The sequence below is a fragment of the Ambystoma mexicanum genome, chromosome 6q, assembly GCF_040938575.1.
Source record: "Ambystoma mexicanum isolate Mex_15411 chromosome 6q, UKY_AmexF1_1, whole genome shotgun sequence".
Taxonomy (NCBI): Eukaryota; Metazoa; Chordata; class Amphibia; order Caudata; family Ambystomatidae; genus Ambystoma; species Ambystoma mexicanum.
Genome location: NC_090937.1, coordinates 1171799917 through 1171820206, shown reverse-complemented (window position 1 = coordinate 1171820206; position 20290 = coordinate 1171799917). Strand labels below are relative to the sequence as shown.

General features: G+C 45.0%; 1 protein-coding gene across 2 annotated transcripts in view; it reads right to left on the bottom strand.

Moving 5' to 3' along the window:
- UGDH (UDP-glucose 6-dehydrogenase) overlaps positions 1–7729 on the bottom strand; it is a 138976-nt gene extending 131247 nt beyond the window's left edge. Inside the window, exon 1 of one of the 2 annotated variants that reach the window (XM_069631779.1) lies at positions 7355–7729. The gene's annotated coding sequence lies outside the window, so the exon portion shown is untranslated. Of the gene's footprint in view, positions 1–6727; positions 6829–7354 lie in introns of those variants that run through there. The other variant, XM_069631780.1, reaches the window with a different exon arrangement.
- Between the last annotated feature and the right edge of the window lie 12561 nt (positions 7730–20290).

Sequence of the window (20290 nt, the reverse complement as noted above, 5' to 3'; positions counted from 1 at the left end):
TTTTGCAGTTGCATGGTATTCTCCCCTGCCAGGACTTTCACACTTCCAACTGCCTGGTTTCGTCGCCTGCCAGAACTTCTTACTTTCATATATAACAGTTTCTCTTATATCCAAAATTGTAAATACCTTTCTTGACTAGTCATATGGAATTGTTGCAATTCCACCTTAGGTTTTCCTCATATTTGCAGTTAATATATAGTTGGGGGTGGAGGGGTGTTTGCACTCGGCCTTCTAACTCAAAAGCTATCTTATTGTTTCGGTCTCTGCAGCTTTACAGTGTTCAAACTGTGTTTGGCGCAGTAACTGAAATGGCCTGCAGTCCCCACTATGCTTGGGCTGTCTCACCGGCTCAGTGTGTAGACTTCAGTCCCGTTTTTGGTTACGCGGCGTAGCTTTGTCACCCGCTTTCCACTCTGGACTGTTCAGACGCCTCTGGCTTCCATCGCGGTTCTACTCCTGCACGCTTGCTTTCGTTCAGGTCTCGTTGAGGGTAACGGTGCTTTCTCCAGCTGCCAAACGTGCAGGACTCTTCCTTGTGGTTCCTGGCATCTCTGCGGCACATAGTGCTGGTGAGACGTTCCCTCTCTGCTGGCAAGCCCTTCTGCTCCACCACACCGACTCGGGTCTCCAGCTTCCACACACCTCTGAGGGAGGTGCAACATATTCTCCTGAACAGATGCTAATCGAGTTTCAATATTTAAATGTCCCACGCACTGGTACTTTCTGAGAACAACTAGCACGCTCATTGTTCAGGGTCATTTGCTTCATCCTCCTCGTCCCACTACTTAAGTGGTTGTGGGAATTGTCCCACTACTTAAGTGGTTGTGGGAATTAGAGTCCCTTGAGGTCATCTGATGACCAGTAATAGAAAGCCTCTCAATGGTTCCATATGAAAACCCAGTTCTATATGAAGGGGAAAACTGAAAAAGGCATTCTTGGAGCCATTACATTTTAGACCAGGAACGGGGTTTGGCCAAAAAGGGGGTTGGGAAAAGGTTTCTCTATTTTTTTCCTAGAAGGGGGGGGGGGGGGAGACAGATGCAAGGCATTAGGGAATTGGGTTGGGGGGGGGGGTCTTCTTCGTGGGCAAATGGGGGAATACTGTCTCATCCAATGAAGTGATGACATCTCCCCGGTAGTTGTCTCCTCCATGTCAATGGAGCGTGTCAGTTATCAGCCTGAACTTCCTACCTGTTAGTATTTGAGGTAGGTTATAGCCCACTTTATTGCCAGGGCTTCTAATTTCAATAGGGCATTGTTTTTCCCTTGTGGGAACAATTTCCTACTGATGTAGAGAATAAGATGCTCAATGCCTTCATGATCTTGTGAAATAATTGCTCTCAATCCAATGTGTGAAGCATCTGTCTAGAATTAATTCCCTGTTGAAATCTGCCACGTTCAACACAACCTCACTACACAGAACCTTGTCAAAACACGATCTTCTCGCCACTTTCTGTTGATCAGCATTTGAGTTTATCAGTAAGACAAGACGTGATGGATGGGAAATTAGGGATAAAGCATCTGTAATATCATACTAAACCCCAAAAGGCTCTCATGTCTTTCTTGGTCTTGGGCCTGGGGGTTTCTTCAACTGCCTTGACTTTTTCAGTTTTGGTCTGGAACAACCCATTACCTACGACAAATCCAATACTTTCCTGCTGATCGTCATTTCTTTGGATTTGCTGTGAGCCCCGCTTTTCTTAATAAATACTCTGGGAACAAGGTAGAGGTGGTGTAAATGCTCTTTCCAGGACCCGCTGTGGGTGATGATATCACCGATTATACTCAACAAAAAGATGCATGGGGTCGGAGGACTTGGTCCATTAACCTTTGAAAGGTAGCTAGTGCCCCATGCAATCCAATAAGGTAATACCTTAAACTGAAAAAGCCCAAACGTAGTAGAGATCGCCATTTTATCCCCATCTGCTGGATTAACAGGGATTTGCCAGTATACTTTTGTCAGATAAATCGTGGAGAGGAAAGTTCTGGGCCTGGGGAAGCTGTCAAATTGGGAGACCGTGTTCACCTTTCTAAAGTCAATGCAGAACCTTCACGGTTGATCTGGCTTGGCAAATGACACTATTGGAGAGGGCCAGTGGCTCTCAGAAGGGTTGAAGATATTGGCCCTTAACATATTCCCCATGATGTCTTTTCTGGATTCAGGTATCCAATATTGTTTTAAATGGACTACCTTGATATGACAGGTTATTTATAACGTGCTTAATTAATATCCAGAGGTTTCTAAGCGCGGACCCGGGGATCGAACCTGTGTTGCTCCGCGTCGTCTTGCATCCAAGGCGAGCGCGTTGCCCTGAGCTATCCTCCTGAGACCTTTCCTGGGCTGTACGTATACAATAGTACATTCCTTTTACCTGACCTGGTTCAGTGCTAAAGACATCAGGGAAAGGTTATAGGAGGTCCATTAAATCCTCCTTTTGGTTTTGAGGCAGGCCTGCACGAATCAAAGTATTGCTACTTTATTCATCAGATAAACTGGTTAATACAGTGGTAATATCTTCGATGGGGCTTATTCTCCATTCTTTAAGAAGATTCACATGATAGCTAGGAGTCTAGTTGCAAGACCCGGTAATAACTAGGCCCTATTATTTCATAGGGGCCATGTCATTTAGAGAGCATTTTGTTCTCAGATGAAGGAAGAAGGGCCAAAACCTTTTCACACTAGAAAAGGATCTTAATACAGCTTTTCTATCATGATATGTTCTTGGGTCTTAATTATAGTGGCTTGCACTATGGTTCTAATTGCAGACATATGCTCTTTTAATCTCTGGGCTGTTTCAGAAAGCGGTAAAACAGCATCTTCCCGTTCCTCCCAGGTCTCACGCAACATATCAAGGACATCTCACAGTTCTCTACCATATAAAAGCTAAAAACGGGGAGAATCCTGTTAGGACTGTGGGGTCTTTCTAATGGCAAAAAGGGTCTGTTGTCATAACATCCTATTTTTTGCCATTGGTTTCAACTAGTTTATTTAAAATGTGCTTTAAAGTCTTTTTGAAGTCCGACCATGCGCCTATGGGCCTCACTGCAAAGGAGGAGGTGTGCCCGGGACTATGGAGATGGATGTTCCCAGAGCACTAAGGGGATGGATAAACAATGGGCAGGGAATAGAAGCACAAACCATATGGGATGCGTTTAAGGCCCCAATGAGGTGGGGGGAGTTGATAGCTAGGAAGGTGCAGAGAGAAAGATCAGTTGCAGAAAGACCTTGAACAACAACTAAAAGGGGCTAATGTCCATAATGGAGAATGACACCAGTAACACGATCAGGAACGAATATATGGTGGTTAAGGGGCAACTGGATGTTCTCCAAACAAAGAGGGCAGAGTAGTCACTCCTATACCTCCAGCAGAAATTCTACATTAAAGCCAACAAGGTGGATAGGCTACTGGCTAGACAGTTAAGGAAAAAAGAGGGTTCCAGGACCATATTAAAAATCAGGTCCGGGGCAACAGGGGATTGCACCTCATACAAGGACATCCTGAGCGCCTTCAGGGAATTTATTCAAGCCTCTATGTGACCGACTCACCGGAGGAGGTAGCCCAAAGAGACTTCCTGGCGAGGTCCTCCCTGACAAGGCTTACTCGGGAGGAGAGGGAGCAGGCAATCACCCCAGAGGAGGTGAGGGCTGCGATCCAGTCTCTGCCGAAAGGGAAAGCCCCAGCACTGGATAACTATCTGGCCAGAAGTCATACTACCGATTTTGGTGCCCTTATTTAACTCATTTGGGATGACTAGAAGAATTGCCCGATCTATGTAGGTGGCCAGAGTAGTTTTACTTCTAAAGCCCAGTAAAAACCCGCATAGCTCTGGGTCCCATCACCCCATGTCGCTCATCAATTTGGACGCTAAAATATACACTAAGATATTGGCGACCCAACTACAGAGGGTACTCCCAAAGCTGATCAGGGGTGGACCAATCAAGTTTTTTATACAACAGGCAGGCTTGCAACAATACGCAGAGGGTGCGTCACCTCAAAGAAAGCCACCCTGACCGACACGCCCGCTTCGGATGCAGAGAAAGCCTTCTATCAGTTAGAGCAGTTGTTTCTCTTCCACAATATGGAGGCCATGGGGTTGGGGGGAAAGGTTTATAAGCATGGTGAGGGCCAACTATAAGGATCCGATAATCTGTTTGGCAATAAATGGTTGGCACTGAGAAAGTAGAAGGGTATCCCGGGTACAAAGCAGGGGTGCCCGCTCTCCCCACTCCTTTACACAATCCAGTTGGTACCCCTACTCTCTCGTATTAGGGAATCCTCAGAGATCACAGGGATTAACTTTGTCAAATGGACCCATAAAGTGATTGCCTTTGCGGATGACAGGTTAGCAATTACGAACCCGGAGTGTTTAAACTCATAAATACCAATAGAAATATTTGGAGAAAAATAAAAAATAAAGTCTTGTTGAAACGTTCCACTATGCCATCACTTTGAGGGTGATAGAAGTAAAAGAAATTCTTCAGATTAAAACACTTCGAACTTCAATCTGATACGAGTTCACTAAAGGTAGATCCTTGGTCTTTCAAAATCTCCTTTGGAAACCCAACTCTCAAAAACTCGAAGGAAATTGAATTAAATGGTAGAAGTTGCTTGTTCCATAAAAGAAAGGCTTCAGGGTAATGAGTTGCATAATCTATCACCACAGTGTGTATCAGTTTCCCCAATTTTGATGGCTCAAGGGGTCCAACTATATCCAAGCTGATGCGTGAAAAAAGGTATTTCAATGATTGGCAAAGGCGGGAGGGGCATTTGGAAGCTAGTCTTCTGACATAGGGAGCAATGGAGTACAACATTTTTCACATCTGCATAGATCCCGGCCAGATATCTGTTCAGAATCTGTGCTTGAGTTTTCGTTGTCCATAGATAGCCACAGGTCAGGTGGGATTGGGCAATTTCCAAGACTATTTTTTAATGAATTTTGGGCACCATTATTTGCGATCTATCTGCACCATCCGGCCCACTGTCACCCCTGTATAACAGACCCGTTTTTAGAAAGAAAAACTCCCCCACCCCTTTTTCCTACCCTCCTCTTCAGGTAAGACCTGAAGTAAAGGTTCTGCCATTAAGGCATCATTCCTTTGGGAAAAGGCTAGATCAAGAATAACTTTGGCCTCTTCTCCAAGGTGGAACTGCCTCTGATGTAATGTGAGACTATGTCTGGCTCCCCAAAGCGTTGGTCTTGTTAGAGCTCTTAGCTTCCTTTTGCTTAAGAAATATAGCCTTTTCTAGAATCCACAGGGCTATTCTCTCATCCGCCTTCACTTGATATGCCTCTTTTCCGTTATTTTGCATCAAGATTTGTATGTCTCACTTATCGTCACTGTCTACAATGCCTTGAAAAACGTCTAGGCCATGTCACCAGGTCTTAGAGGCAAGTCTAACGTATGTTCCAGGTGGGGGGGGGGGGGAAAGGTGGGCAGTTTGCATCATTTCTCCCCTGCCACTGGACAAGTCAAATCTGATAGTGTTCTGTGGCAATTGATGGATCAGAAGCTCGGTTGCTGAGTTTCTCAAGTCTAAGGGTTCCCCAGTTTATGTCAACTGAGCCCGATCCCCCACTGACACCATATGTGAGGGGTCAGAAACCCCAACTAGACAATTTTTTTTCCATAAACAAGACCTATCCATGTTGTAGTTGAGAAATCTATGAATGCAAAAAAGATACTCTATTTTTCATTAAAACTACCCATGTATCCAATCCGTGGCCACCCTCACTGAAATTAATAACATATTTTTAAAGATTTTTTTTAAGTCGATTTAAAAAATGTTTTAAAAAACAAAAAACACCACACACCTGGGTTTTCAGGAAATCCACTATCGTTATTACTGGTGCAAAGAAATGTCTGCAACGGTGCATTTCCGATTGTCATTAGCAGTAAGGATAATTGCCAGAAGTAACAATCCACACACACAAGTCAAATAAAATCACCCCAACCTGAAACGAGGCCCCAGGTAGCTTTGCAGTTAAATGTATGCAAGTCATACAACAAATACATTATAAAAAATAATAATAATCGCCAAAGCCAGCAGTTTTCGCAGGCGTGCAGGCATCGGCCACAATGTTACCACCTGCAAAAGGTGTGAATAGTTGAACATACCGTGTCACTGGCTGGCAAATATCTATATATCACAAAAGTGTTGGCTTTGCCAATTCTTGTTTTCATCTGGCTTACACTCCACTGAGATGTGAGGACACACACATTGCTTATAAATCAAGTGGCGGAAGAGTTTATTGCACCAGGAGCTACATTTTCAGGCCGAAGTTTCGGCAGTACACACATTTCTACTCCTGTGTGCAGTCACCCCAAAGAGCATACTTTAAACTCTCCAACCTTGCTGAAAAGTACACAATGTACCACCGCAGCGTTTGCTGCGTAGAAAAAGTTATTACAAGTCAACATTATTTGCAGAACTTCTTGACTTTTCCTAGTACTAAGTAGCATAATCGTGCACAGTAGACACACCACCCTGCAATAACATTCTATCATTTATTGCGCGAAATAATCCCATGCAAAGAGCTCTTATCCCTCTAGGTACTTGTCGGAGTCACTGGCCTGAGATTTTGGACTCCAAGTATGAGCTTCAGAGTTGATGTTTCGATGGGCAGAATTATCCCCCCTCCCCCTCTCGCGACCTCCCCGTGGAAGTGAATGGGGTGGGTTTTAGCGCGACCCAGCCCACCTTGCTGATCCTGCTTGCAGACTTACTTCCCGGGAAGTTTTCCATAGAAGGTGGGCCCGGTCCTCGGGAGGTGCTCATCTGGCATGGACTACAAAAAGCCAGTATTCGCTCCTAATAGAAACTTCGCTGTAGCCCAACCAGACACACGGGGCCACTACATTGACTGAAGCCGCGCCAGACCGTTTGAAAGATGCTCACATGAGCCACCGTCAGCTTGAACGAGTAAGCTAAAACAGCCTAGAGAAATATGAAAGAAAAAAAAAATAACACACACTTCTACCAGCGCTAGAAAGTCCAAAGAATGGCTCGACACAAGCGTGAGTATTTCATAGAGAAGACGAGGATGGGCTCATCGAGGAAATGTTCAAATTGGGACCCACAATCAAACTGCCATTCCACAACAGCCGCATGTGTGTATTGCCGGCTACCCGACTGGCACACTGCAAACATGTGAAGACACTGGCACGAATGGTTGTTTTATGGGACTCCCACTCCCACATAAAGGTATGTGGGCAACAGCTAGTATGCTTTCCGCCAGAGAACATATTCTCACTTTATGAATGGCAGGCTAGCAATGATGACTTCTCCCTCTATTGGCAAGGAAAATAACCATTGCAAAGAATGAACAGAGCAGCGTAGACGAACAACCTCACCTATGCGTTTGCGGGGAGCCGGCGGGCAGTGATGATGCTGCTGCAGGGTAGGTCAGTGGGCTGTGCACAAGGGACGCTCCCCTGCTGCAGCTCTTATGAAGTACCCTGTCCCTCCCTTGCAGGAGGCGGTGCCGCTATCTCCCGCTGGAACACCTCAAACCCGGGGAAGCTGAGTAAGGAGGAAGGGAGCCCGGCCTCAGCCCACGTCAGCCGGCGCCTCAGGGGATGAATGGGAAGGACCGACAAGAGGGCCTCAGCAGGCAACCACAGGAACTGAGGGAGGAGCGAGGGAGGGCGGAGAAACAGAGCGTGTCCCTCCCCTCTGTGGGGGCTGTGGAGAGAGCCCTGCGTTTGCCCCCGCCCGCCCGCCTCCCTGTGACGCAGCAGCCAGGAAGACTTTAGTACGGCAATGCATGCCCCGGGCTGCACTGGGGCTAGGTCCTCGCTGAACCTGCTGCATTCCCCCTCGCGGCACATCTGTCGCAATCTGCACGTTTCACCTTTGGCCTCCAGCGATGACGGCGGGGCGTGATAGCCCACTCAGTAGCTGCTTGGCGAGCTGCCGGATTTACAAGTATCGTCTGCCTGTACATTCGTCAACTGGGCGGTATAACTATGTGGTGTTGTGAAAACATGTGTTTTAAGTCTGATGGAGAGAGGCTAACCTTTGCTTGCGTTATTGAGTTGCACAATCCCACATTGTTTGATACTACCCTGCAAGAAAAACACCATCTTTTGATGTATGTCAGAGATTTGGTAATCTTTCTGCTCGTACAAAATGAGTTCCCCGGTGTAAGAAGACTCGATTTGCTTAATGACAAGCGGTGATAGTGATCACCTCCTATCCCCTCGCCTCAACACAGTCCCGGGGAGAAGGGGTAGGAGCCGAATGTGACATGTGGCACATGCCACAGCATGCCACCAATCTCTGGACAGGCTGATGTAAAATGTGCAGTTTTAAGGATTTCAAACACATTCAACAAGCGAAAAATACCCTCTCAAACATTGTGGGATTGTTTTATATTGAAACACTTTCAGCAAATACATAGTTTAAGCACTTATCATGCCACAGCATGTCACCAATCTCGGGACTAGATGATGTCAAATTTACTGTTTAAATGACTTCAAAGACATTAAACAAGTGAATAAAAAGCCTCACAATCATTGAGATGTTATAAACCAAATTAGAAAAAAAAATATTGAATTCCGACATCTTCCTAGAACTGTCAACCTCATGCATTGGGGTCTGCAGTTCTACCATTGCACCAATGCTTTAGATTGAAAATATCTGGTGCTAGTTATTATGACCTATTCAAACATAAGGGCCTGAAATCCCCTTTTCAGTGTCAATTCTAACGTGGCATTCCACCTAGATATTTCATTATATCTGCTTCAAATACGTTTTTTCATTGCTTCAAAATTACTTCAGGCATCTCACCTCTTAGTCTCTTCTCTTATGTTTCGTACCTTTCAGCAATTGAATGGTTGAAAGCACTTGGAACTCCAGCATGCCACAGTATGTCACCGCTCTCGGGACTAGCTGATGGCAAATTTACTGTTTAAATGACTTCAAATACATTAAACAAGTGAATATAAAGCCTCACAACCATTGTGAGATGTTATAAATCAAATTTAGTAATAAAAAGCCTGTGGTCACCTTGCCGCTGCTAGCTGTCTCTCCTGTGCATTACATAATATGGCCTGTGTAGAGGTAGAATAAACTGACAGCAAGTAAAGCAGAGAAGGGTCTTCAAACATTCTGCAGGACCCCTCTCTGGGACAGCTGATGGAGAAAGCAGCATGGGCAGGTCTAGGGTCGTTATCTCGTAAGCTGGACTTTCTCCTGGGCTGGGTCACCTTTTCGCAAAGGTTGACAATTGTGAGGCCCAGAGCCTGCAAGAGACAATGGCAGGAGGAACATAAGGCCAGTGGCAAACCACTGTCCGAATCATGCAAATGACACACAAAATAGTGGCATGCTAAGGGAAAGGTGTGATGGAAGGGACAAGGTGACATACCCATAGCTCTCAACTCACACGCTTTTGGCGGGTGTCACCCGCCTTGTAAAGGGTGCACCCTCAAGTACTGATTACTGGCTCTGTGTGCTGCTGGACCCGAGTGCTGCTGATGAATGCCGTGGATTTCACCTTTTCTCCCGCGTGCCTGAAGCTGTCAGGACGTCTTAGAGCGCTGCACCAATTTGCCTGGACTTGCAAAAGAAAGTGACTGCCCATTCACGTTGTGCTACCCTGACTGCACACGTTGTGCTCACCTTGACTGCACACATTGGCTCATTGGCAAACAGTACACTTAAACATGAATTTTTTCTTTGTTTGAAGGTGTGGTTAAAAAACGGTGGTTCCGCCCCCCGTGTGTGACGCCTTTCTGGATTGCTCAAATACCCAGAACACAGCGCACCCGCATGCGCACCCTCAAGTACTCGCAAGTACTGTTTATTGGCGCCGTGTGCTGCTGGACCCGAGTGCTGCTGCTGCTGAATGCTGTGGATTTCACCTTTTCTCCCGTGTGCCTGAAGCTGTCAGGACGTCTTAGAGCGCTGCACCAATTTGCCTGGACTTGTAAAAGAAGGTGACTGCCTATTCACGTTGTGCTCACCTTGACTGCACACATTGGCTCATTGGCAAACAGTACACTTAAACATGTATTTTTTCTTTGTTTGAAGGTGTGGTTAAAAAACGGTGGTTCCGCCCCCCGTGTGTGTGACGCCTTTCTGGATAGCTCAAATACCCAGAACCCAACACACCCGCGCGCACACCCTCATGTACTCACAAGTACTGTTTACTGTTCACGCCGCAGGATGCAGGGTCTCTGGTCAATTGAAACTCTGTACCTCTAAACTGTCAAAAGCTTTCTATTTAGTTAAAACCCTTATGAATGCACAACTCCTGGCAAGCACCTGCTACCTTCTATCAGGGTGACTGTGGGCGCTGAGCCATTGAACCCTGGTGAGCTGGAACACCGCGAGTAGCTTGGACTGCCCTTACAGGGTGACTGCGGGCACTAGGCCTTGGAATCCTTGGGGGCTGGCCATCACAGGTACAATTGGAGTACATGCACTGTTGAGTACTGGATTTTTACACCCGCCTTGAGGGCGACTGGGTGTCTCTGAAGTCTCTGACTTTGTTTGAGACCAGTGATTTGGGAAAAACAAGATTGCTGCATGTTGTGTTGTTCTCCTGTTTCCATCTACACGTTATAAATTTGAGCATGGGAGTGTTGGGGCGGTGTATCACTCTCAATGGTTGGTCTATGACAACATGTATTGACGGGTGATATCCCTTGACCAAACAGCACCAGTGCATAGCTTCACCCTGGTGGACACCATGAGAAGTGTATTGCGGGATATCGATTACCGCAACTACACAAGAATACAGGGGGGTAGAGTCAAAGTCTTCCCTGGCCAAAGGCGTGACAGGGGGTCAGCGGGGCCTTGCATGAGAGCTAGGTAACTATTAGCTCAGAAAAGAAATCTCCGTAGGATACAAAAACAATAGAAATTAATTTTAACAGGAAGACATATTTTCAGAGTTTTCGTGTGCCGTAGCACAACACATATGCATACAAAGGTACATTTGTAGTCTGCATAATAGTGGGTTAGTACATAGTAGTGACAGTCTATTTCATGTATTGCTTGAGATCACAATACATTAGCATTGTCGACACTTAGGTTGGTGTTTCTGGTTCGGTAAATAGATGACACTAATGACATTTAACCCAGTCTGACTACAACCTTTATGTCCTGAAGACAGTTTGGTACCTACCCTGCAGCGCTGCTCCACTTCTATCAGCCACTGCCTCTTGTCATCTATTTACCGAACCAGAAACACCAACCCTTGTATGCATATGTGTTGTGCTACGGCACACGAAAAGTCTGAAAATATGTCTTCCTGTTAAAATAAATTTCTATTGTTTTTTGTATCCTACAGTGATTTCTTTTCTGAGCTAATAGTTACCTAGCTCTCGTGCAAGGCACCGCTGACCCCCTGTCACGCCTTTGGCCAGGGAAGCCTTTGACTCTACCCCCCTGTATTTCTGTACTTCTCAATCCTCTAGAGTCAGGCCACCTAAAAAGAGGTTTCCGCCTATACATTTTTTCTTCGCAACCACGCAAGGCCAGCGGTACTGGTAAATCCATGTTCCTAGTCTTAAATGGTTTACTCACTAGGTAGTGGTCGCCCACCTCGTAACCCTTTGGCAAAGAGCACACACCCAAAAAAACTAAACAAACGCGTAAGTATTACTTTGTCTCCCATTGTGGAAGTTGCCAATATGGAGCGCTCACAAGGAGCGCGTAGCTCTGGGCCTAGTTTGAACACAGCTCCTGCAAATGATATAATCTGTCATGAAATAGCCTTTGCTTACATGCGCACTCAGGCCGAGTTAACACTGCCCGCTTCGCCCAACTTGACTGCTCCCCTTCCTATAGTGAGCTTGGCTCACACGTCCTCTTCCCGCAAAAGTTTCCTGAGCATGAGAATGGACGAGCCCTGTCCAACAGGGGAGTCTATTGCTGATGCACCAAATACTTCTCCCTCTGGCAATTCTATTCTGGCTCCGGCAGTTCTTGCTGCCTTAGAAAAATGCATACGCCTCTCTGATGGACCCTCCACTCCGGTCTCTATTCCTAGTGGTAGAAGGGAGGATGTGCACTTGCACTGCAAAGATAGTGTGGCTCCTGACATATCCAAAATGTCTCCAAATCAGACGGCCAACAAAAAATTATGTCTAACCACTACCCCTCCCAAATCCAGTCCATCTGCATTTCCTTATGTAAATACCAATTTCAATGTCCCGACTTCAGGAGCTGCTTCTTCGCCGACTCATAGTGCTCCTGCCACTCCTTTGGGCTTTGATCTATTGGATCCGTCAGATGACATTCAGACCCTTGAGACATACTATCCGGTATTGTCACGAATTCTAAATTTATTAGATAGAGGACAGACTATACTCATTACGAACTAAGAGATTGCAAGTCCTCTTTGAATCGAATCCTTTTCAAAATAAATCAACTAGAAGGATTTATCTTTGCCGACTCCCTATGATCTGAGGGTATAGCGCACCTCCCTGGGAAGGGCCCTCCTGCCAACTCTAGGAAGAATGCACCGGTGGACTCTGCGAGCATTGCCTCACAAACTGATCATACTGAACAGGGGCTACCGACTGATCTGCAGCGCACAGCTTCAACAACTGCCTACTCCTTTGCACAATCTTTTGCACAAACTGTTGCTGCCCCTTTGGTCACTCCTCCTCTTCAGGTATTTACTCATGCCCAATTGTGCCAAAAGGTCACCAATAACACCGAAAAGATTGAACAACTGTTATTCTTCAACCAGGAGAATCCCATAGAGGTGCCGTCGGACTATCCAGATTCTGATTAAGTTATGGAGGTGGGCGAAATATTTCATCCTGACAGCCCGTCGGCTCTCACAAACCTCTTTTCAGAATCCCAGAATGCGATTGCTTCCCCGGAAGGCGCCCCGAATGCCAAAAGGGGGTACTCTGCCAGTGCTGGTCAAATTTTTGCCTCATGGAAAGAGAAACGTCTCTTCTTTAGAGCACTAAAAACAAAGGCAGATAGAAAATCTCCTCAGGCATCCACAAAAACACTGGCTTCAAAACCAAACAAAAAAAACAAAAATGCAAAAAATAAAAAAAATTGTAACGTTTAACACATCTGTTAATGAACAATATTGGAAATTGGACTTGGTGAACAAAATGACTCAATTTAGTATTCAAGGACTTAAGATATACAAGTCGCATGGCAAATTCAGTCTAACACCAATTCTCATCTTTTATCTTCAAAAAGTTATACCGGCAGTCACATTTGGATCTGAATCTGGGTGGAACTTAGAAATTTAGAAGTTTTGGCAGAAGTTGGAAGGCCTATTTTGGCGAAGGGTGCTGAAGTTACCATCCTACGTATCGATGATTCAACTACGATATGAGTTGTCACTGAACTCCTTGCACACATGTGTCATGTGGAAATCTCTGATGGCGCTTCGTAAAATGAACCTGAGTCCAACAGTTCCAGCATATCAACTATTTGTAGCAAAACAGATCAACGGCAGTCTTCACTTCTGCAAGAATGGTGTCAGTTGCTTGCAGAAACTTTGCAAATGCTGATCTAACTCTAGCTGACCTAATATCACGACCACAATGCGTTAAAAAGAAGTTTGAGCTCTTGAGCTGGATTCAGAATTATGATCAGCGACTAACAATGCCAACTACGCTGAAATCAGGAATCGCAGCCCATAAACTAAACCTCCAGAGTTGCTACTTAACTAATTGTCCATCACGACATCATCGCAACCAGTTTTTGAGACTCTGACTGAATGCGCTGCAGACCAAAGAGATGCAAACTTGTCGCCACACTAATGAAGTGGCTGACAATCTTTGTCGATTCTGTAGCCCTGAGATCGAAACTACAGAACACTTACTTGCTGGCTGCACGGCGCTAGTAGAACGGCTGATGCGCCATCTAGGCTGCTTTATCCCTGCTACTGTGAACAACCAAAATTGGTGGCATTACGCATCTTCTGGCCAAAATGTTAAGCTGACGTGTGCTGTAGTAGATTTTATGGACTCATTGAAGCTAAATGGAAAACAAGTAATGTAGTGTAGTGTTAACAAGGTGCATTACACTACATTTCTAAGGTGCGGTCTGCTCTATGGGTGTCTGAGCATGGATTGTGAAATGGACGTTTTTGTTGATTTCTTGAGTTGACTGTGTAATAAAAGCTCGGCGGTCTGTCTGTTTACATGCAGGCTTGTCGAGCTGAAATTTCAATAAAAAAAAAAAAAAAAAATTGTATAATTGGAACACCTGTGAATCTAGAGCTCGCAGATCAGACAGGCGTGGAGTGTGAACAAGGCTTCTCCCTTGAGGAACTATCAAATGAGAGCAAAAAAGCTCTCCAGATGGTCCCTAAATTTGAGAGTCTTGGCACTGCACGCCCAAGTAAGAAAGGGAAGAATACAGCAGTGCAGGCAAAGGGTACTGTAGCCCTTCCTTCGGGTGCTCCGATGTCGTCCTGCAACAAAACTCCAAACACGGTGCAAACCCATCTTTCCGCGTTCTACAAACCATTGGCTATTAAAGTCGTCCAAGTAAGGAAATTCGGTTGTGAAGCCTCGCATTCTGGCAAAGTTCCACAAGCCTCAAATTCCCCCTTCAATGATCAACAAATAGGTCGGGCACAGTCAAATCCACATCTTGGACAGCCCCTCTCCCCAAATCACGAAAAGAACCAAAATCTGCCTCAATCGCCACACTTGGCAGAACCACTAGCTGTTGCACCTTCACGACTAAACCTGCCTATCACCTCATCCAACGATAAATTTGAAGTACCATCTTCAACCATTTTGGGGTGGGAGTCTGATCCTGTAATCTATGGCAACAAACGCCTGAATCGGTCTGCATTGCTGAAGGCATTTAGGTAAATTCCTGCATTAAGTACTTTGCATTCGGACAACATTGAATGGATTACTCTTCCCCACATTCATAACCATCGGATGGTGTGTAAAGTCCAAACTAATATCATCACTGACTTAGTGTGGCAGCACAAGTGTGAATTGCAACTAATTGGACTTACTCCTGTATTTTTTGAATCCTTGGATGATGCAATTACTTTTAATGAAACTCTACCAGCCCCCTCCCCCCCGCAAATCCTACCACCAGTTGACACTCAAAAACGTACAGGGTGCAATTAAAGCGGAAGTAATAGCCCAGCTGGTTTCCCTTTCCAACGTCAGCAAGGATTGGTCTTGGCTGACATCCTTGGCTACCACTCTGAACACTGCCATGGATAATGCGCCCACTCAATAAACCAAACCACCTGAGCGTTCTCTCGTGGAGTTCATGCGGGTTTAAAAATTTGCACAAATGGTTTAACAACTCGAGTTATGTTGCCAATTGCGACATACTGTTCTGCCAAGAAACTATGGCGACACATACAATCACATTGCCAGGCTTCACTGTTTATCAAGTACCCGCGGAACGTGGACCAAGAGGCCAACCGTATGGTGGTGTAGCTATTGGCATAAATACTTAATTGTGCTTTCTATCCCACGTAGTGCATGAATCAACATCTTTTTTTAGCTGTTTTAATTTCATTTCCTGAGGCTTCCTTGGATTACTATTTGTGTGCATCTGTGTATCATAACCCTGCTTTTGTAAAAATTGCTACTGCCTTTGCTATACTTGACAAACAGTTTGATGAAGTTTTAATACAGCATCCTGCATGCCGAATATTAATGAGCAGTGACTTTAATGCTGACTGCCTGGAGTCCCACGCCATATATCCATCGGCTAGTAGAGGCCGCAAGTGGAACAAACAGCTAGCATCATGGGACATAGCCTTCCTGCCATTCCAAGTACAGGGTCCAGGGTTTACATGGAAAAGGGGTTCCTTGGCATTGTGCATTGATCACTTCGCCATTTTGGCAAATCTCTAAGGAGCGGTGTAAGAACATTGTTACACTAGATCCTACGCTTGGGGATCATTTGGTAATTCAGCTGATTATTGACATCACTATCCCTAACCTGAACCAAGATCCAAATCAAGTATTCCTGGAAGGCGATCGCCCCGGTCTTTCCATCAGATGGAACAATAGACTATGTGACAGAATTAACACTCGCATTGATGCTTGGCTTGGTGGGTCACACGGCTCCTCTAAATATGAATCCCAAGTCAAAATAGAGCCAAGGAAATACTTGGAAATGATAGCAAGCTTAATGGCTTCCATCCATACTGGTAATAACAGTTTGCATCACACACTTACAAATTCCGGCTGCCCTGGAATCGATCTCGCCAAGCGTCTAAAAAATGCTGAATTACGTAAGTTCAAAATTACAACATGTTCACCGGAGGAGTGTGCAAGGCTGAAAAGAAAAATCTGCAATGCCTCTCGTAACAAGTGCATGAATATAAAACACTATTTTCACAATATGGCCAATCAAAAGATATTAATCTCCCTATGCCGCAATGATCGGCGCACAACCTGGGCAATCTTAAGGTCAGACTCACCTACCTTAAGTACCAATCAAGCCTCCACGCTAGCTGCTGCCTCATGGGTTAAGTCTATGAAAATAAATTTTGCGCTTCCCTTGTGGTTTTATAACATTAATGTAAAAGTACCCACCATTCCTAAATTTACCGATACCTAACTGGTCCCTACAAGACATTGAATGTGCAATAAATGCCCTAAACTACTCGAAGGCAGCGGGCCCGGATGGCATTCCTCCATGCGTTTTAAAACGCAATCCCCGGTTGTGGACCAAATTACTTAAATCTCAATTTGACAATGTCTTAACAACCTTAGACATTCCTGCCTCTTGGCTAGGTTCAATAATTGTGCCAATCCATAAAAAAGGTCCAAGGGATAACCCAGCAAATTACCGGCCTATTTCTTTCATAGATGCTGCCGCCGAAGTGTTTGCAATTCTACTACTTCGGGAACTGCATGCTTACCTGGAAAAACATAATATTTTCTTGCACTTTCAAATTGGCTTCCGTGCCCAAGTGGGGACAACGCTAAATGCAACGCTAATGGCACACTTGCTTGCTAAAACAAAGATTCCCGACGCTGGGCCCTTGTATATGGCTTCCATAGACTTGACAGCCGCTTTTGACTGCGTGGTGCGGGGAATGCTCTGGCAGAAAATGCGTATGATGGGAATTCCATCACACATCATCTATCTAATAGCAAAATTACATGCAAACACTGTATATTATGTCAGAGTAAATCAGGCAGGTGCAACCACCAATCCCATCCCCAATGGGTTGGGAGTCAAGCAGGGCTGCAACCTGGCGGCCACACTGTTCATTCAATCTGTATCTATGTGGCATAAATTATATTTGGGCGCAACAAACAGGTTATCCTGAAAGATTAGGCCACTTAAAAATTCATTGGCTTGCATTTGCCGATGATATTGTAATTTTCAATCGCACTCCTTCATGACTGCAAACAAAGTTGTCTCTATTTGCCGAATATTGTTCCTCCCATAATCTATCATTTAATGCAGGAAAATCTTTTATATTCATATTCAAGAACCTCAAGAGACGTCATTACTCCTGGAAGTGGACCATCGGCAGCACCCCTATTCCAAGGGCAACAACAATCGGATACCTGGGTTATACAATATCAGACTCCAACGCAACCATAATGTGGAAGAACATCCTAAATGAAAAGGCCAAAACTCTCGCTACCCAAATGCGCATGGTATTCAATAAATATTGTACGTTTTCCTTACTTCCTCTCTTTGAATTTTACACCCTCAAAGTTAAGTCGATTATACCAAATGCACTCGACATGTGCTTGGCAGATATTGATCAATTCCTTGATCAACTACAAGGTCGCCTATGGAAGGGGGTGCTGCACTTGGCTAATTCCTTGCCTAATGTGGTCCTAAGGCAGGAATTAGGCTTAACGTCTTTGTCTGCCCGGTATAATTGGTGGCAAATGTCAAACTTGGGAAAAATGTTATTCAACCCGAAAAATTCCCTGTATGAAGATTTGGGGATTATGATAAATGCTGCCAATCCCCCATCTATTGGAAATGTTTCCAGGACAATTGTCGTATTGTCGGGTGAGTTAGCCCTGACCCCGGCTGACCTAGAATTTCGGCAAGCTCATGTCAAACTTCGCTTATTTGCGTATGATTGGTGCAAGACACTAAACACTATCGACAAATTCAAATCCTATAAAGAAGTGGCCGAATTCTGCTCAAGCCGCTTACCACACAAGCCCTATCTGTTGCAGTTTCCATGCCCTAAAGCCAGGGAACTATACATGAGGTTTAAATTAAACCAACTGTCTACTTTAGACAGAATAAAAAACTGGGCAACATATACTGCAGTTATGCCTAGTGATGATTGCAGATTTTGTAAAGAACTGTGCACTCAGGAGTCTTTAAAGCACTTGATTGCGTTGAATTTCAAGGAATACACAATCAACAAAGAAATATTTGGTATCGAATCAGTGGGTACCTTGGCTGCTTCGAGAGAATGGCTTTGGCTTGCATGTATGTGGGGTAATTCCAGTAAAGCCATTTTACGGTTTACCAGATTCCTGGTTATCCTAAATATTGAATTGGAAAAAAATGCACAAAACCAGAAACAAGTTGTTTCCCTTGAAAATGTCATCTGAGGTTTTTCTTTAACTTGGTGGGTACTTGTTTTTTTAGGTTTAACAATTGTGGGGTTATTTACATGCAAATGTCATAAAGACAAACATCCAACGAGTTATATTAGAGGCATTAACTTAACTTAACAGCTCATAGATCTGTTTACCATCTGGCGAAATCATGATATGACCAGACCCTCGTGTGGGGAATAAGTTGACGCCAAATGTAAAATCTATTTGCTGTGATTATGTGGTCATCCAGGGTAACCTCTATGAAATGCAGACACTCTATGAAAATGTAGGGTACTCTACATGTGAAAACCTTTTTTGTTTCTTTTGATTTATCTGTTCAAGATCTCCTCTTTTATTCTCTTCCATTTGTATTTAAAAAGTGTATGTAAAATGAAATGTGGAACATGAAATGAAAATGTAACTTGTAAAAGTTTGTTAAACAAACTACAAACAACTTTTGAATAAAAAAAAAAGGGCTGACTCACCCGCCAAGCCTCCTACACACCCATTCATTCCAATGGGCGTCTCACCCGCCAAAAACAAAATCGGGTGATTTCACCCGCCTTTGCAAAACAAATGGTTGTGAGCTATGCATACCCCTTAGCCCACAGGAAGACCAAGAGGGCACTGAATGGGATTCCAGCAGCACTGAGAGTTCTCATGTTTCTGTGAGCTTGGCCACTCCTCATGAAGGAGGACCGTGCAAAAGGCACAATAAGAGGGTTTAGAAATACAGAGATAGTTCCCTGGTCGACCCCTTTCATCCAGACCTGCTACTCCACCCGAGATCCTTAGAAGGGAAGCACCCACTTAAGGCCAAAAGGTACTTGAGCAACCGACTGCGCACGCCTCTAAATAAGGAGGTGAGAGTCTAATTGAAGGCACAATATCCCAGACCTTCTCTGCCGGATAAAGTAGCGAACACTCTGGAAGTGGACTCATTCATGGTGAAGCACACCAAGGACCTGAAAAGGGCATTGACCGCTCATGGATAGCGTGCCAGGACACGCTCCCCGATTCCATAGGTCCATTGGCCAAGATCATTAAAATGGTGGAAGAGATCAAAGAGGCCCTGCCTATGGATGTGCATATTCTGGCTAATTGGGCACAAAGAGCAGTTTGTTTAATAAGTAATACCAACTGTACGATAGCAGCGGAGTGCAGACGATCGATTTTAGTAAAGATCGACCTGAAACTCAGGAAGTTGGCATCCTCTGAGGCCGCTGCAGCAGCTAAAGGGCTTTTGTTTGGAGAAGCTTTTGTCAAAGACATGTCCAGATTTGTTAGCACCTTTGCTGCTCTGGACAATGGTCAGACATTGTTAAAATGAGTGTTTGTGCCCTGTGTATCCGCAGAGGTGTCTCCGCCAGCCGCTGAGGAGGCCAGAGGCCCTATAGAGGAAACAACTGGTGACAGCAGGAAGACAGAAGGCTGAATCCTTCCTTCCCCTCCCGTGGAAGAGGCAGGCGGCAGGGCTGGCACTGCAGCAGCAGGTGAGAGTACAGTCGTATGCACACAGTGCAGCAGCAAGCAAAGCATTCCCGCGATAGGTGGTAGGCTAGCGATGCATGTAAGCGCTTGGGAGGAGCTTACAGTGGACTCTTGGGTCGCAGAGACTGTGCAGGGGTGTTGTCTGTAATTTTTAAAGAGCACAGACAAACTAAACTGCAGCAACCTTTCACAATTTCACAGTGTTAGGCAGAATCACATGCAGTACCCTTTGGGAACACTACATGCAATTAAGACTACAAGTGTCAGTACAATTTCACCTTTGGTACA